Below are 17,845 nucleotides of genomic sequence, written 5' to 3' on the forward strand. Positions count from 1 at the left end.
GGAAGGGTCAGCAACAAAAACCAACATGGAACCACTGTAAGAATTATTGAAGACTTCATCGGGAGTTTTACATCCAAGTTTGTTTGTTTTCTTTTGCCAAAAAGGCAACTTTTCCACTTGTTTGGTAGCATTTCCCTTAGCAAAGGTCTCCCAGGCCAGGCTGGACCTGCTGGTTGAGGTGAGAGGGCAATGCAGCAATGAAGAGCCCACCAGCCCAGGGTCCACAGGACTCAGATTTAATTCAGTCTGGAGCAGGATGAGGGCTATAGAAGTTGGGTCTCCAAATCTCCTGCAAGTACCCTGACCTTGAAGCTGTACCTCCACTACCTTATAGCCCGCCCAGCGAGGTTGTGGGGAGTCTCCCACCTTGGAGATATTCAAAAGCCATCTGGACGTGGTCCTGGGCAACCAGCTCTAGGTGACCCTGCTCGAGCAGGGGGGTTGGAGCAGACGACCTCCAGAGGTCCTTGCCAACCTCAACCAGTCTGCGAGTCTGCAATACCTTGGTCTCTCATCCTCTACTTTCCATAAAAACTCAATGTTCATCAATATTCCCAAGTGATGCTAAACAAAACACATAGACACAACCTACATTCCAGAGGCAGAAAAGCAGCGCTGTACCTGCTTTAATTAAAAACACTTGTCATCGGTAGACTAATTAGCAATGCAGCTACATGAAATATTAGCCCAAGCCTAGCACTGAGCCGATACAGCTCTACTGAGGCTATTTCCAAGAACAGTTCCCTCAAGAGTTGCTTTATCACGCTCCATTACATGGTATAAACATAGTCCTACGCTCCTAATATTAAATTGAGATCCCCGATGCGTTGCTCTGATTTCAGGAACATTGATGATCAGGTGCAAAGTGAGGAGGGAGGGAGCTGTTGGGAGGAGTTTCCTGCTGAGAGGTAAATATAACCCCAAATAAATCACGTTTTTCCTTTCACACAAGGTTTCACATTTTACTTTGGATCACATAACTGCATAAAAGTTATTCTCCACATTTTGGGGAGCTAAAAAACCCAAACCAAACCCATATGGTTTTTTTCAATCCTGAACTCTGGAGAGCAAGTCCTGGCATGTGCCTTTGGGGTAATCACCCCACCTATGTTTCGTGAGCCCTAAATGCTTTCTGGATGCGCAATTTGGTGCCTGCTTCTGCACCCAGAGAAAACCCACCCACAAAAGCAAAGGGATGTCTGAAGACCTTGCAGAGGGCTTGCTAGCAAAACCCCAGTATTTTGTCGGGGGCCAAGCACAAAGTGCCTGGTGAACTTCATTTGTGAGCACAATTAAAGCAGAATTTGCTTTTATTAGCTTAAACAGATGCTATGCTGCAGTGGAATTAGAAAGTTTGGAAGCCTTCATTATGTTTAAAAAAAAAATAAATAACTTCAGCTAAATGTATTAAATGGTAAGACAGAATTGGCCAACTAAGTGCAGGAAAATATGATTGTTCATGCTCTCAACAACATCTTTTGTTTTTTCCTTAGGAAGCACTCTTTTTCACTGGAAACACATGGGTCCACAATGTAACAAGAGCAAACAGAAACAACTAAAAAGCAATTATATGATGTCCTGGCCTAAGTATAAAGTCAAAGTTCATTATACCAACTCTAGCATTTCCAAATGAGGAATAAACTTATGAGAGAAGATAATAATCCCGGACATCTGGACAAATTTTATTGTGGTTGCACCATTATACTCCCAAATTGGAGGAGAGTGCATCACAGCATATTTTTTCACAGATAATTGTGTCTGTGCAATCCAAGGGAGGGTAGCGGAAAACATCTATTATAGACCAAATGCATAAGAAACACGGAAATAGCATATGAGCTCTGAACAAATTCTAAATCTTACTATTGAGAACTTAGGATATTAAGTAAACAAGGAAAAAGTTGTAAGCATTTCTCTTAGGAAATTAACACAGCAATAGAGCAGATAATGAGAAAAACAACTTGCTCACAAACCAAACTTGAACTGCATCACATCACAGAATTACACACTTAATAGCACAGATTTATGGTGGTTTATGGTGGGCTAGTATCCTTCTAAACAGCTAAAAGAGACAATACAGCCAAATTATATTTGAGTCTCTTAAGAAGAGGTCTTATAGGACTGCCCATTACTTCAGTACCAAAAAAACCTGTACTGAACAAACGCCTTTATAAAATAGCGGAGAGAAAGCATTTATTGACCTGTTAAAAGATGTTACAAATTCAGGTCAACAGAACTGATGATAACACTGATAGAAGAACAAGATTTGAAAAGATGCTCAAGTGTATGAGACAGTATTGAATGCTTGGCTTGATTCTCCAGGTCAATAAAAATATACCCACCCCCCCCCCCCATGACAACGTTAAACAGATTCATAAAATAGATTCTTGCTTTCCTCCAAGATCTGCCTGTATTATTTAAAGATTTGTATACAAAAATCAATGTTTTGGAGATTATTTCCATGTGGGTACTTGCACTCAAAGGAAAATGGAGCCTCAGCTCTAAAGGGAGAGCTTAGAGGAAAACAGCCGAGCTGCAAATTGCTGCAAGTGGGAAAACACACGCTAGGAAGACAAACAGGAGCAGAAGGCTCAAAGGAAGTCTTTGAAGATGCTGCAACACAGCAAGAGGTAAGAAAAATTATATTCCGTTTCCTACAATTTTGTGAAATTTGTGGAAAAAGTCTGAAAATATACAAAAGAGAACATTCAGCACTTGAGTTCGGATGTATTCATTATTTATGATAGAAGAAATCACAGCAAATACAGCTCCATCTCATCAAGAAATGACTTGCTCTGTGCCTAGCAAAGCTGGATCAAGTAAACCCACACTTCCTCTGACAAGTTCTTCTCCAGCTGCTTCTTAAGACCCATCAATAATGAAGATTTTAAAACATCCATGTCATCTACTCTAGACAGTAACAATTGCTACGGCTAGAAAAAAGACAGTCTAGTATCTAATGTTGAAGTCTCTCAACGAAGTTTAAAACTCATGACTCTTCTTCCTACCTGCAGCACACGTGAAGGACTTCATTCCACTTTTCTCCACAACCATCTCCCCTTTGGAATGGGATACGGAATATCCCATATCGGAATAGAGATGCTTTCACAACTGACATTCTACTCACTTGCAGCCCCCCTTGCTACTCAAAGTTATTTATGGTGATACGGGTGTTAAAAAGTATTTCTACACAATTATTTATGCCTATTTTATAGACCCTCTTTGCAAAAGTACAGTCCAAGATCCACATGAAGATCCAGGCCACCCTACAAAGGTAGCACATAACAAGCCAAACCAGATCCCTAACTTAAGGAAATCGGGTTTTCACAGCAAATGCCAATAAACCCAATACTTTTTTTTAATCAGTCCACAAACATCGCAATGCTTTATCACAGAAGATGTGTGACTGCCATCGCAGGTAACAGGATGAGGAGCAACCTCTGACCTTCTCCGGTCTCCCTGCCCCAAGCCTCGTCAGACTCTCCTTTGAGCACGAAAAGGAGACGTAGCTGCACTGGTGGAGGAGCTGCTCATGCTGGCAAGGAGAGGTGACCTTTTGCTGGCTATATTCCACGCTATTCAGTCACGGAATACTTTGTAGGAGATGACAGTCCATATACCCGGTGAGGGCACCGTAGGGAATCGCTTGCTGTCTGCGGGAACGGCAGAGCAGCTATTCCGGTTGGCTCCGAAAGCGACACATTTTCAGAGAGAGCTCAACATGCTGAACAGAGGCTGCCAAAATAGGGGAAAACAGCTGCGCCAAAATGTCCACGTTGAATCTCCGTCCTGATACAAAAAGCAAAGACGTGCCCACCCTGAAGGCGGTGAAAGGAGGCGTGAAAGGTCAGTTTTCCATCCCTGGTGATCTGCAGTCACTGAGCTGCTCTCAGCTTTTAGGTAGGAGCAACATCCCCCATTAGCAACGCTTTGATTCATCCCACGGGATTGCTTTTGTACTAAACCAGCAAGGGCTTCCAAATAATCCTGGCTGTAACCCAAGGGGTTGATTTTACCCGAAAAAATATTCAGTGGCAGAGATGCCAGCACTCCGACAGGACATTTATCTTCCGACACACATGAAAACTGTGCAGGATCCTTGGCTGTCTTCTTTCTTCAGCCCAACACAAAAGCAGCTATTCACTTTCTAAATGCATTTCAAGATGTGTTCCCCAAACTTTTCAAGGGTGTTCACTGAAAGTGTTCACCCAGCTTTGCAGTTGGCGTCAGATGGTCCTTGTGGGTTAACTCCGAAACAAACCCTTTATTATTATTGGTTGGCACCATGCAGGGTAAGCATAGTTTAAAAATCAAAACAGATCAGTACAAGGAAATGAAGTCTGTCTGCATTCCCCAAAACTTTTTTTTTTGCACCCAACTGCAATGAAGGTTGAAAAATGCTAACGTCCTTGCTTTACCACTTTTGGCATGCCCCTACAGCACTGTCTCTCTGCTCCGAAAGAACTGAGGCTAAAGCTTACCCAGCAGAAGCTGACGCTTGATTTAGGATACTCACAAAAACCAATGTTTTGAACAAATCAAGCTGGAAATGCTACGTCCAGGCAGCCGCCCACTGGCCATCAAGTTGTGTCAGGTAGGGACTGCCGGCTCTGTCAGGATCATGGCCTCAAAAAAAAAGAACTAAGAAACGTGTTTGCAGCCTTATTCATGAAAGTTTACAAAAATTTACTGTGCAATCTTTCATGTTATCTTCTCTTTGCCTTCTTAAACCGGGACATGTTGCACCAGAGAATCCCACGTAGTCCCACCTTTCCCGTGTTGACATCTGTCCTGAGATCTGGTTAGTATTGGTTAAAGTGGGATCTTGTAGAAGACAGTTTCAGAAGGAAAAAATAAAAATCTCTATTGCTCCTTCGCCACACTCATATCTTAGGGGACAGACCCTGTCCCTGTCATGTATGTTAATACAGCCATACAGAGGAAAAAAAAATGCTGATTATGGATTAAACCCTAACCCAGCCAGGAAGGCAGAGAGCGGAAGCGCAAAGCAAGACCTGCCTCTGTGTTTTGCATCGTTCCGTATGTGGGATTTCATTCCAGTACTTTAAAAATGCATTTCCATCCTGGTAAGCAAGTTGCACGCTGAGTTTCAGATCATCAGCAAAACCATCTCCCAGGGTGCTCGGAGATGCCATGAGGATTAGCCGGGGTCAGAAGTGCCCGGCAATGCCAGAGTGCTGAGATCATCCAGTGACTGGACCGTCTATCAGCTTGCTGGGGAAAAAATGCAAAAATTTTTGAGGAGGTGGTAGGACGGGAGTCTCTCTTGAACGGTGAGAACAACTGCAAGTAGTCCCTGAGGCCGACCCAGCTGCCGGATGCCTCTGTGCAAGAGCTAGCGTGCAAGAGAGGCAAGCGTGCCGAGTGAGAGAGCTGTATATTCATTTGGTGTTGCAAACTGTTGCATTAAAATACAATTCCTCTTTTCCGTCAGATTAATAGGTATTATTTGGAGGATAAACTGCTGGGTTTTTTTCATACGTAGTACCCACCCCAACAGAAGTGGCAGAAAATAAGTTCAGAAAAGGTGTATTTAGTTTCCAGAAACTCAATCCTTACCCTATTACAAATGTAACTGATAAGTCAAGGCTAGTTTTCCTGAAGCAATTTCCTGCACGTTTTGCTTAGCTTAAAGAGTATCAGAGAAAAAGGAGAAAGGGAGATGGAGAGCGACAGTCACGCTCGCATTAATTACGCTTACGGCTGGCCTTGAAAGCAGCTCATACAATGCAACTCTTCGGAAGAGAGGATAGATTTGTTCTGCAGGTACTGTAGATGATTTGTCTGCTGTGCTAAAGCTACAAAAGCATTAAAATTATTTGCAATTGTTAATCTCGGAGAGGGTGAAAATGTTATAGCTACAGATTTAAAGCTCTGCCACTCATAACACAGACCTCATTCTGGTAAATAAACTCCTGAAAGGGGTTTGTAGTATATAACCAGATGTCTGGGAGAAAAAAATTTACTAAGACCTGCTATACATATGAAAATGGGAGAGTCGCAGAAAGCAAATGAACTGATCTTCTTCCTTATGAGCAAAAGATTAGTAAAGCAAGTGCAAAGGGTTGTGTTTTTTTCCTCTCGTGATGAAAGGACAGCAACGATGCTAACGGATGAAGCGGTCTGCCGACATCACGAGGCCAAAACTCTGATTTCCCTGTGGGCAACGCACATGGGGCAGGCGAAACGATCGCAAAAGGATGCGGTTGCACACTTATTTTGGTCCAGGCTCTGTTTATGCTCAATAGGCTGCTCAGGTACTCTGGAGTATTATTTTGCCTTGCTTCTGTCAATCCCTGTCTTTCCCTGACAGAGGTTCATTGTCAGAGACAGCCCTCCTACTGCATCTCATTTTGCAGTCATTGGGGAGACTGTTCAATTTCAAAAAAAAAAAAAAAAAAAATTGTTGCTGTCATGATGAGAGGGAGGGAGAGAAATTAGCAGGTATGTAAACCCCTTCACCCATTTTACATGCATTCACTCAAGGTTATTCATCTTGAAAAGCATAATTGCTCCCAAAGAGCTACAAATGCTCACCAGCAGCAACTGCTTTGGAAACATCACTGAACTTTAAGCAGGCACAGTTTTGGTGACTCATCTCAAGACAGAGGATTCACACTGCCCAGCACTGCTGCTCCTGTGCCAGCCTACGGAGGAAACCTATACCTGCTATTACCACTTGAGTATGTTACGGGATTTTTTTCTGCTGTAGCAGTTGGTATTTCTTCATATTTGCAAATCAAATTATACCGATAGTCCTAAAGGAAAGCTTCCGTACCTTCCAACTCACCCGTCTTTTCCAACATTATTATACAGGTTATTAAAGATAACAGCTGTCGCAAGAAGCCTCGCACCCCTGTACCCTGCCTGTTTTGTTTCTGTGATCCTGCATTCGCAATACAGCCAAAATTACATTGTCCTTGCCTTGCAATGTAATTATTACCTCTTCAAAACAGTTTACTGTCAAGGAGTTTCCTCCAGCATTTTTTCCCCATTCTCTGCGAGATTTCATAGGAAATGAACCCTCACCCTTCAGCCTCCGTGGATGATCCCAGAGTGGGTGCACCGAGCCCGATTTCTGCTTCTACGTCTTGACTGAAACTACAACTGCATCACTGCGGCACCGGAATAAAGTCAAACAAATACCATTATCTCACACAAGACGCTAATAGCATGCCTAAAAAATGAAAAGACGTTTGCGACTGATTCTCGTGCTGTGTCTCAAAAGAGATCCTTAAACACTGATCAATATTTTGAAGACACAGTAGAGTTTAAAGAAGCGACAAGTCGCATTTGCATGCACAGTCCGTTTTGTCCCATTCCTCCAAATTGGGTATTTACAACATCTTCAAAACCAATTGAAGCCAGGCGTTTTGTCTCTAACAGATTTCTACTGCACTTGACAGCAAATTGTCATAATAATATCTTTTTCACGAAGACACTGACAATATTATTTCCAAAGCACGGACCCTGGTTTGCAATGTTCGCTGCTGTTGTAATGCTGCTTCCCGCCTCCCTCCTTTTAACCCGCACCGTTAAATGAACATATTAAAAAAATTACCATACTTTTCTGTCTTCCTGATTACATATATACAAAAGAAAAATAAGCTGTAAATGTTTTCAAGGTCATCCAAATCACAAGCATGTCATGTTCTCCCAGGCAACTTCTTTCGGCGCCCACCAAGCCCAAGGGACCTGAGAGTTGGGTCCCTAATATTGAACTTTCAAAGAAAAATTACTCCCCGACACAGATGTTTACTGAATCTACACGATTCACAAAGCAAGCATTACAAAAATTTAAATATCTCCTTTTTTTGTTATTGTTAATTACTACAAGAAGAGTCAGAAGACTTTTTGCACTATAGCAAATGAATAATATAGGATAAAAACATATGGCAATCCTGCCTGACACATTCCCACGTAGTGAGTTGGCAGAGGTGACCCCGCGGTTGGCAGTGTCATCAATTGCCAGATGCAGCAAAAAGCAGCAGAACTGGCTTCGGGGGCAATCTTGAGCTCCTCGCTCCGGATCGATGCATCTGAGATAATTTACTGAGGGACAAGTCCAAATAAAAGCACTTTTGATCATCACCAAGAATAGTCTTCCAGGTATTGACTTAGTTACCTCCTCCGCAGAGAAATAAGCTACAAAAAAGGCACCAGAGTCCAGAACAGTTTGTTCCTCTTCATGGTGGAAACCCAGGACAACCATGTTTGCATGAGATAATGAGAGTGGCTCCCCGTAAATTCATCTCAGAGTGCTTGATAGAGGCATTTGAGACCTTCCTACAGACAAGTGGTTTTGGTGCAAACCCCAGGTAACACCAGCAAGTACTGCAAGACATCCAGGACATCCTAACCAGCCTAATTCAGTGATTCTAACCCAACACACTGATGGGCAAAAAACCTTTTCCTTTCCAACTTCTAACCTGCGCAGGCCCGGGGCAGCATTGAATAATTACTACTCAGTTGGAGACACAAGAGGAACACTGACTTTGAGATTTGCCCGAAGCAAAAATACACAGCCAGCAAATCCCTTCCTATTTTAAGCAAAGTCATTCTCTTGGCAGTGCGCTCATTTGCCGGTCGCAGCGGAAAGGACGGCACACGTGTTTTTGATTTGGGGATGTAATTCAGGACATTTATCCTCTGTGAAGCTCTGAAGGCCAACAGATGGCGGCTCGTCTTAATTCCTTATTTCTAATGGCTTTTATTCATACTCTTGGGACTACTGCTGCTGTTGCTCTTTGTCTTTTCATAGAAGAGCTCTGTTATCTCTGAATGCCTTTTTATAGATGTTACAGGGACCTTTGCCTGAGTTGAGTTTGGATGTACTTGAAATGTGTAATACTACGTGTTTTAGGAGGCTCAGCATACCAAATACCTTTAAAATGCCTCTAAAGCCATAACTGATACACCTCTCTTTCTCCAGGATAAGCCTCAGTCCCCTTATTGAATTAAAGAAACGAGAAGAACAATTTAATCTTTGAGTTTACAATGCTGTTGATTTTCTTCTCGCCTCCGTAAAACCCTTACATCTTGGGAATCCAAAATTTGCTACGTACAGTAAGCCTCCGCAGCATTTTTTTTGTGTGCTGAAAATAAAACGCAGCTGAAAATGAATTAAATGTTGAGGATTTTCAAGTGGTTTGGATTGTATTGGAGAAATAATCAAATAAGCTTGACAGATTCGAAATGCGGTTTGAAAATTCAATTGTTTAAGAAAACATAATCTTGGGAATATTACAGACAGGCAAGCAATATAATGGGTAACAAAAAACTCAACCAAAACAAACAAACAAAAAAACTTGCCGGGAAGATGGTTTCAGTTATTCAACACAACTCTCTTCAGCTGCTGTCAAACTATCTTTACTTACCGCTTCCTCTGCATTTGCTCAAAGAACAGCCCATCTCGGGGCTGCAACCTTAAAACCGGCTTCCAGATTCTTGATTAGAAGACATCTCTGTTAAGACCGGGTACAACCCTACGCCCAGGCTCATCCCAAAGTCCCTGTCGGGAGCACGGCACCCAACCCACAACAACCTTCAAACTGGAGCATCTCGGGTTTGGATGAGCATCAGCGCGAGCAGAGATCCAGCCAGGCGGATGTACTGCAATGGGCAACGCGCTCCAGGTACAAAGCGGTTTGGAGAAGGGAGGAAACTTTCTGGCCAGCAGTAAGCAGCGAGAGCGACCAGCCACGGGTCAGTTGATCCGCGTAATGGCTGCTCTCGTGCCGGAGGGGAAACCCTCGGGAAATTCTGCATTGGATCCAACACGCATTGGATCTGTCCCCACTCGCATTGCAACAGATGTTTAACTTTGCTCTATCCAGCACGTCCTGCTTTTCCACTGTTTTTTTTCCACTGCAACATGAAAGCTTCCCTAACTTCTATCAATTTGTTTAACTAATTGCTAATCAACAGAGTACAAAAGATCAGCACGTCACACAAATGCCTCCGTATCCCACGAAGGAATCTCCACAGGCACACTGCTACACCAATCCTCCTGAGCTGACAGGGGACTGAGATCATTGATACTCAAGGATCATTTGCCTGTGGTTGAACCTCTAAACCTTTTCCACTTGTCCTGTTTCAAAAGAGCGATGAAGATCATATTGAAACTTGAGTGTTTGGGCATTTTTAGTGGGTACTCCCTGAGCCAACATGGTTGATATTTAGATAGAGAAATAATACACGGGGAAGGCAGGACACAATATCAGGACTTCTGTTGCAGACATGAAGCAAGTAGAACGGAAACCTGACCCTGAAATTAGCCCACAGGTACGCCAGTGAAGGAGAAAGGACAGGGGAGATAGATCTAAAGGGAATGAAGTTGACGTCCTCATTTTTGGTGCTCAATCTTTGCCCTGAGCCCTGTAACCCAGGATGCGCCGCGCTGCCCCTCTGTGCCCATGGCAGCATCCAGTGAGCCTGGCTATGCGCAGAGCCTGTCCTCATGGAACAGTCAATCTAGCACCCTATCAAAAAATTATTTTTAAAATATAATTTATGCCAGTCAGCTTTTTTTTATCATAGAAAGAAGGTAGTCATGATAAGATTACGGCTGGCTGACAAAGGCAAATGTGGTTATTTACTGTACGTTGATTTATTCAAGGCCACATGGCATCTTGATTAAAAATGCCATTATATACGTTGAGAAGGAAACACTTTAGATTAAAATCTGACTCATTGACAGATATCAAAATATAGTGAAAAGAAGTGAGCAACGGCTGTTGAAAGTACTTCCCATAAATCCATTTCTAGTTCACTGTCATTTCTGTTTTATTGAAGATCATTCCTCAAGTTTGCAGATGAGGCAATTTACTCCTCTCAGGTGATTAACGTCTAACAAAATGCCCCTTAATAGTCCAAGTATTCAATAACTCATTTTTCGAACAGGCACGTAGATCACAGCCGCAGCATCAGAGCGAGCACGCAAGCATTGACTTAGAATGAGGTAGCCAAGTCCTCCCCAATAACCTCCTCCAAAAAAGCTCCATTAACATTCTTTGGAATAATGAATTTGTCATTCGATACGGGTTCAGAGTAATTATTACCTACATGGGAGAAAGATCGGATGGTGAAGATCATCTTACAGGTGAAGGAAGGCAAGGTCCAGTGGAATTAGAAATCAGATAAACTGAGCTTTTTATCTCATTTCCCAGTTTCTAGCAATAAGGCAAGTACTAGAACAGCATTATCTGGGACAGAGCCATCTTCATTTGGGAGCCTATAAGACAAGGTTGGGTATTTTCTTGTAAAGACATGCTTTCTTCTCTAATAAAAATTCAGTGGCATATGTCTTTGGAGGTTGTAACAGATCTTAGTGGTTTAGGGAGCCTGTCACTTTTCAGTTGTCCCTTAGACATCCAGGACCTCATGAAGACAGCACTGGGAACAGCTTACTTCGGAAGGGTGGAAATTTACTGAAACATCAGTTTAACCTGTCATCTGAAAACACAGAGGAACAAAAGCTCCTGGATTTCTGGTGCCATTTGGAAGGGTAAATCTCATTAGCCTGGACTTGTAAATCCAGGTCATGGATTGCAACCCTGGTTTCCTCCAACAGACGATCCAGGACATGCTGAGCATCTCCCGCCCTACAACTGCAGTGGACTAGAGGCTGTGTTGGACAGGACATCTACTCCCTTCAGACTTCTCTATGTTGGTTTGATTAGCTCTATCTCACCTCCTGTTCCGAAGGAGGGTTTGGACCAGATGACCTCAGGGACCCTTCAAACACGAACTACTCTGTTATTCTATGCTCTGAAAGAAAATGCTGATTTCTTCTGTATCTGCTCTAGATAAGGGCTTACACTTTCTTTAGTTGTTTCGAATATCAAGCCAAATCGATTTTTTAAAATAACACCTTTTATCTTTCCACCCTAGCGCGAAGCATTACAAATCCTGTGTATATGGATGTGTTTGTGCACACGCATATTCCAATTTGCTTTGAAAGTTATCTTCAAAGTTTCGTATATCTAGCAGTTTGGATTTTCTTGTTAAAATCAGTATCTTATTGATTTGCAGTGTGCTTCGGCCCGCTGGTCCTCCTTAGCCTCGTTGTTAGCAGCTTAACAGAAGACTAATTCACTACAGGTCAGCTGTAATTTTGTAAATTATTAAGAAGTCAAGGATTTTTACTGTCCCTCTGAGGACACTTTAGCCGAAGCCTGATTTGTCTTCATCTATAGTTCAGTTCAACAGCATAATTCCTGCAAGCATAGTCTTTGAGATCATTTTCGTTGTATGTAATGCCCTTTCTATTTTCTCTACACTTTAAAATATGTATTTCTAATTGCATTGTGAACTGCTGGGGCACACAGTGAGTTTGTCTTCATTGAGCTGTAGAAACTCTTTTCATCTTCTTCCAGAAATAATTATGCTGGTTTATCGGTGTCTATATGAAGTTTAAATTATTCTTCCTAATATGCATTACCTTGTATTTTTTGAAGTCACAAGTAATACGCTGCCCAATTCCCACAGTTTAAGTCACTCTGGTGATTACTGGCCTCCTTAGTTTTCGGTAATCTATGAGTTGTATTTATTGGCAAGTCACTTGTGCGATATTTCCAGAGACAGTATATAATTGAATTTAAAATGCATTCCTGATGCTCATAAAAGCAATAAAAATGTCACCTTCTGCCGCACATTAAAAATTCATCCATGCAAGTAGAGGACAAATGCATAAAATGATCATTACGATGTGCAAATCTACTAGATACAGGAAAACGAGACCGGTCTCTGACTGGACATAAAAACATTTAATAGATCTGCGCTCAAATGGCAGTATTTATTGAACTTTTTCTGAAGTTGCCAAAGAAAAAATGCTCCCGTTAGTCACTTGACTAAGTCCACTTTAGCTTGCTTCAAAAATGTGATTTGTACCATTATTAACAAGAATGTGGATCCTGTGTGAAATTAGAATTAGTTCCCTGAAATAAAACCCCCAGAATATACCATTTCACATTAGGCGATCCTATCCAGACAGTCAAATTATCTATGTGACTACTTTTCTGATGAACATATACGCCAAAGGGGAGACTATTAGCATTTTAAATCTATTCCCACTCAGAACAGAACTTCAACACTTGCTTAAGGTTCAGAAACTCATCCCTGGGTTTGCCGTGGACAGCTGCCTCCGTGAAACCGGGCCAATGGAGCTGCTGTCACATGTCCCTTCCCTTCTAAAATGCTGTCCAGACGCACCTTCTAGATTCTTGTCTCTCTAAGATTTTTTTCCACATCTAAATTTGTATTAAAATCACCAAAAGATTCAAGCCAGCCTGCTCCCGTGGACGGGACATGGAAATAACGTTCAGAAAATCCAACTATTTTTCTTGACTTGAGCACTCTTCTCAACCAACTGGCTGTTGTATTGCAATGCTTTTTTTTTTTCCTCTTTAATTTTTATCTTACCTAAAGAAGCGATAAGCCTTTCAGGGAAGTCTGCTCAACTCTTATTTTTGTCTGCTCAGCACAAAGTAACATTAACAGGTAATTAAGCACATTGTGAGTCATTAACTCCTCTCAAGATTCCCAGGAGACTTCTTAAAATTGGATTTAGAAGTAGAAATTAAAATCCATCTTTTGCTCACATGGATTATTTTTCATAAGTGTGAAATATTGCATACGGTCTTCTTTTCCCACGTCAGAATTGACTGATTTTGGTTATTGCAGCCCTGGGGTCAAGCCCCAGTCGTTCCACCCCGCCGTGTTTGGCAGCCTTGCTGAGAACCCGGGACCGGCAGCACCACAAAGTGTGCACGGGCTGATGAGTTTTCCTCCTCTGCTCGTCCTAATTCAAATGCAAACGCCTCCAGGAACTCAGCGTTGAGGATTTTCTATGCTCCATGTTGTTATGGTGCTGATAGCTTGTTATTCCTAAGATACTTTGTAGAGTTATTTAAAGACAACAGTTTGAAATGATTTAACCTAGCAGAATATCTCAGTTCACGCTCCAGCAGCAGGCAGGTTAGACGGAGGTGGTTTGTATCGCCGGCCTGACGCTGCTCTGCATCTTCATCTTCTCACTCCGAGTAATTATTTTCTGACCAAAATCTACACTAATAGGGGATTTATCTTTTAAGTATCAGCATCAAGATGCAGCTGATGCCTTCTAAAGGGGCGGAAAAACCCTCAGAGCAGGAACCTTCTCCCCAGAACCTCAAAGTACACACAACAAACAAAAGTTGTAATTTCAAAACCAAAACCAAACCATCATTTTAATTAAAACTCGTCAACAATTGCTCAGGAAAGCCAAGAATACTTGCTCCTCCAAATCTAGTATTTATTAAAACAGACTCATGCAGTTTTGGCCATTCAAAAACTATTCTTATGTGCTACCGCAGTTTGCCATATGGTTTTGCTTGGAAGATCTCAGGAAAATACTTGCACCAAGGAAACACCAAGTGTGCCGAGCAGGCTGTTCTCAGCCTTTCCTGGGGAAATTGCTCCGTCTGGCAAGGAAAAATGCCTGCCTTGGCCAGCCAAAAAACCATCTCATGGAAGCGAGACTCTCCTGAGATCAAGGTTAAGCATTGGTGAACATCTGCACTTCTTTTGGAGAGTCTCTTCACTTAGAATCTCGTTGCAGCAGAGATTGAGAATGGGCCACCTCAAATATCTGACAACACCACGGTTAGGACATTATCCTGAGGAGCAGGTTTAGGTCAGCCCAAGAATGAGAAAAGAACTCGATCTTGATCTATCAGACACAAATCAGTATGTGTGTTGGTTCAAAGTAGATTGAAGAAAGAGTAGAGCTCTGTTTCTCTCCAGTTTGGTGAATGCTCCTGCACTCACACTCAGTTTTTCACTTCTGTTCGAAGCTCCCAAATAGGAGCCAGATTCTTTGTTTTCTTCAAATCAACATGAATGTAACACAATGCAACGAAGGGGGAAATGTAGTTCATTAAAAAAGCCTTTCTTTTTTTTTCTGGTCAGTTCATGAATCAAAATCCCTCTACCCCAGGCACTCCCACCTTTACACACATAAGTAATACGAGCAAAGTCATTAGAAAATTGGCCCACATCACTTAAGAGAATATTTTCACGCACACTGTGACACAAAGAGAGACACTGTGAACTAGGGGGAAGGAAGACAAAATAATCAATTTACCAAACCTATAATCTTTGGGAATTTAGTGATCAAATAAGTTAATTTTACTTGGCAGGATTTCACACTAAACAAAAGCTTCTGAACGAGATCTACTGTCGTACATGCCAATGGCTACTTTCTGTAACAATTTATTTTCTGCTAATTATACTTGCCTATCTTTAGATCAATACTTTCTATATCTTCATACTTCAGCTTGTTAAACCATTCTGAAGGGAAACTACTATTTGTATGTATAAGGCAGACTGCCAAGTCTCAAGACAATTACAAATAATAAATGAGATACACATCTAAACAGCTATTTCTAATCACATTAAAGGCTTTGTACTTAATCTTTCTTGTACTTTGCTAATACAAAACACAACAACTACCAGGTAAAAAATACGTACTCTGCTCAGAGAGATGAATGAAGATGTGCTTGGAGAACGGCATACGCAGGGCCTTTTCTAACCTTCAAGCATACCACAACAAAAACAAGAACTTACCCTATTCAATGTGTTTTCCTGTTGGAAAAGCATCTTCACATCTGAATGGGCAAATAACCTTCCTATTCTCACATTATCACAATACACCGCTCCCGTAACAACACACCACAATGTTCAAACCAGCACCAACACGGTGTTGCTCCTGCAACTATGAATACTTCTGGCACTTCAGAGCCCACTGCTGTCTTAGCTACCCGACTTCTTGACTCCCTCATACTCCTGCTTCAACCGGTTTTGTACATCAGTGGATGTAGTCTCCATCCAAGACCGCAGACTTTGCACGCCTGTATGCTGCACTGTCCATCCAAACAAGCTGCATTCGACAATCACAAGCTAAAAATACCTCAAATACTCAGAATAGCGTGGACTCAGGCTGAAACAATAGTAAAGGCATGAGTACCTCCTTCAAAGCATTCCCCTTGGAGTGAGTTTCTTTCTTGTAAAGACTACTGGTTCACACCAAAAGACATTACAAACATTTTTTCTTGCCTTTGAAGATCAATGTCCAATTTCGTACCGTGGGTTATTTAAAGAGAAGAATAAAACCCATCACCTTCATTATATTTCTCACCTTGTTCCAACTTACAGGACAGAGAAAGAGAAGCACGCAGAGGACAGACGCAATGTTTGGAACCATGTAAATCACAGAGAAGACACAGAAAATAACCCTAGCAGCTGGCCAGGTAGCAGGACAAGCTTTATGAGCCACCACCATCCATCATGCTCTACAACCCGTGTCCAGACTACGATGTTAATCTCATACTGCTCTCAGCCTGTTGGGCGAAACTCAGAAATCCACTGCTATCGCAGCACAGTGATAACCCCGGTGATAACAAACTAAGAGGTACTAGATAACTAAAAGCAGTAGAAGTTACACTCAACGATAGAAAAATATTAATTCAGGAAATATGTGACATACTCCCTTTGCTCCTAGGTCCATCAGCAGTCATGGGTGGTTGTAGGGGTTTTGTCTGAGTATGAAGAGGAGGAGCAGAACCTGCCACTCTGAGCAAAGAAAGAGTAAAAGCTCCCTAAGCCACCTTCTTACGATTTATTTCAAATATTCGTTAAAGCCAATTTTCTTCTTTTACCTGCCAAATTAGCTGTTGACGAGCTTGCCAAGCTGTAGGCATGCAAGACAAATTAGTATTGCAATATATAGGATATAAAAGTGGATAAACACAAATGGATTGCATTAGTGTAACACATTTAAGCATCCCTCATCCTGAACATTTTGCAGAGATACAATCTAAATACAGAAAGGATCTCTTGTCCTTATGAATCATTGTTATTATCCCATGAATATAACGCAATATTATCACAATATTTCACTCACACCTCTAATTGCACCCAAATAGCAAACTAGCAGCTTTTTCTATGCTGAGGCTTCATCTCCAACGCAGTATGCTTTCACATCTCTAGCAGAAGCTACAGCATCTTTTTGTAATGTCAAGTCCAAAATTAGATGTGCTATTCCTTGCCAAAGAGTATCAAAGGGTGGCCTCACTGCACGCTTCCTAGCAGACAACCCAATGGAGGGCTGGAGTTTAATGAGCTATTCATTTGGAAGCGTGCCCGGTTCTTTACTTAATTTGGCCTTTAAACTCTAATACAGTTCAGAGTACAGGATGTGTTCCCAAGTTATGCGTTGCGACAAGATGAATTCAAAGACCCTGTCCCTATTCTTCATCTCAATACGGTTTGTTTTGTATTCAGCAACACAGTTTATTTGCAGTCAGCAACTGTTTCATCCAGATTACTAACAAAGACTAAAATCTAGACCAATTCATGCGTTTTATGCTCCCATATGCATGGTTCCAATTTGCAGAGGAAGTAATAATTCATTTTATTTCAAAGCTCCTAAGAGCCAGCGCATCCTATTTCATTTTTGCTTGAACAAACATAGACTTCGACACGTATTAAGCCCCAAAGGATTTCCAACCAACAAAACATGATTACACGATCTTTATTCAAACGCGTACATCTGAAGGGTTTTGTGTTTATTAAGAGTTAACTGAAGTGACAGCTAATCAGACTCTTGAAGAAATCTTTGTTCTTGTTGAAATACATTTTTTGCAAAGGTTTACCAAACGGCCCGGGGGAAAAAAAAAAAAAAAGAAAGAAATATTTCAGGGACAAGTGGCACATCAATTTCCATTTTTCCATCAGTCTGTTTCTCATCCACAGTTGGGTTAGCTGGGCAACGTGATAATTGTCAGCC

At 41.8% G+C, this 17,845-nt stretch overlaps 1 protein-coding gene across 3 annotated transcripts in view; it reads right to left on the bottom strand.

Annotated features, from left to right (window-relative positions):
• PRKG1 (protein kinase cGMP-dependent 1) overlaps positions 1 to 17,845 on the bottom strand; it is a 523,526-nt gene that overhangs the window by 168,053 nt on the left and 337,628 nt on the right. The gene's annotated exons all lie outside the window — the stretch shown is intronic.

This window comes from Gymnogyps californianus, chromosome 6, assembly GCF_018139145.2.
Source record: "Gymnogyps californianus isolate 813 chromosome 6, ASM1813914v2, whole genome shotgun sequence".
NCBI classification, from domain to species: domain Eukaryota; kingdom Metazoa; phylum Chordata; class Aves; order Accipitriformes; family Cathartidae; genus Gymnogyps; species Gymnogyps californianus.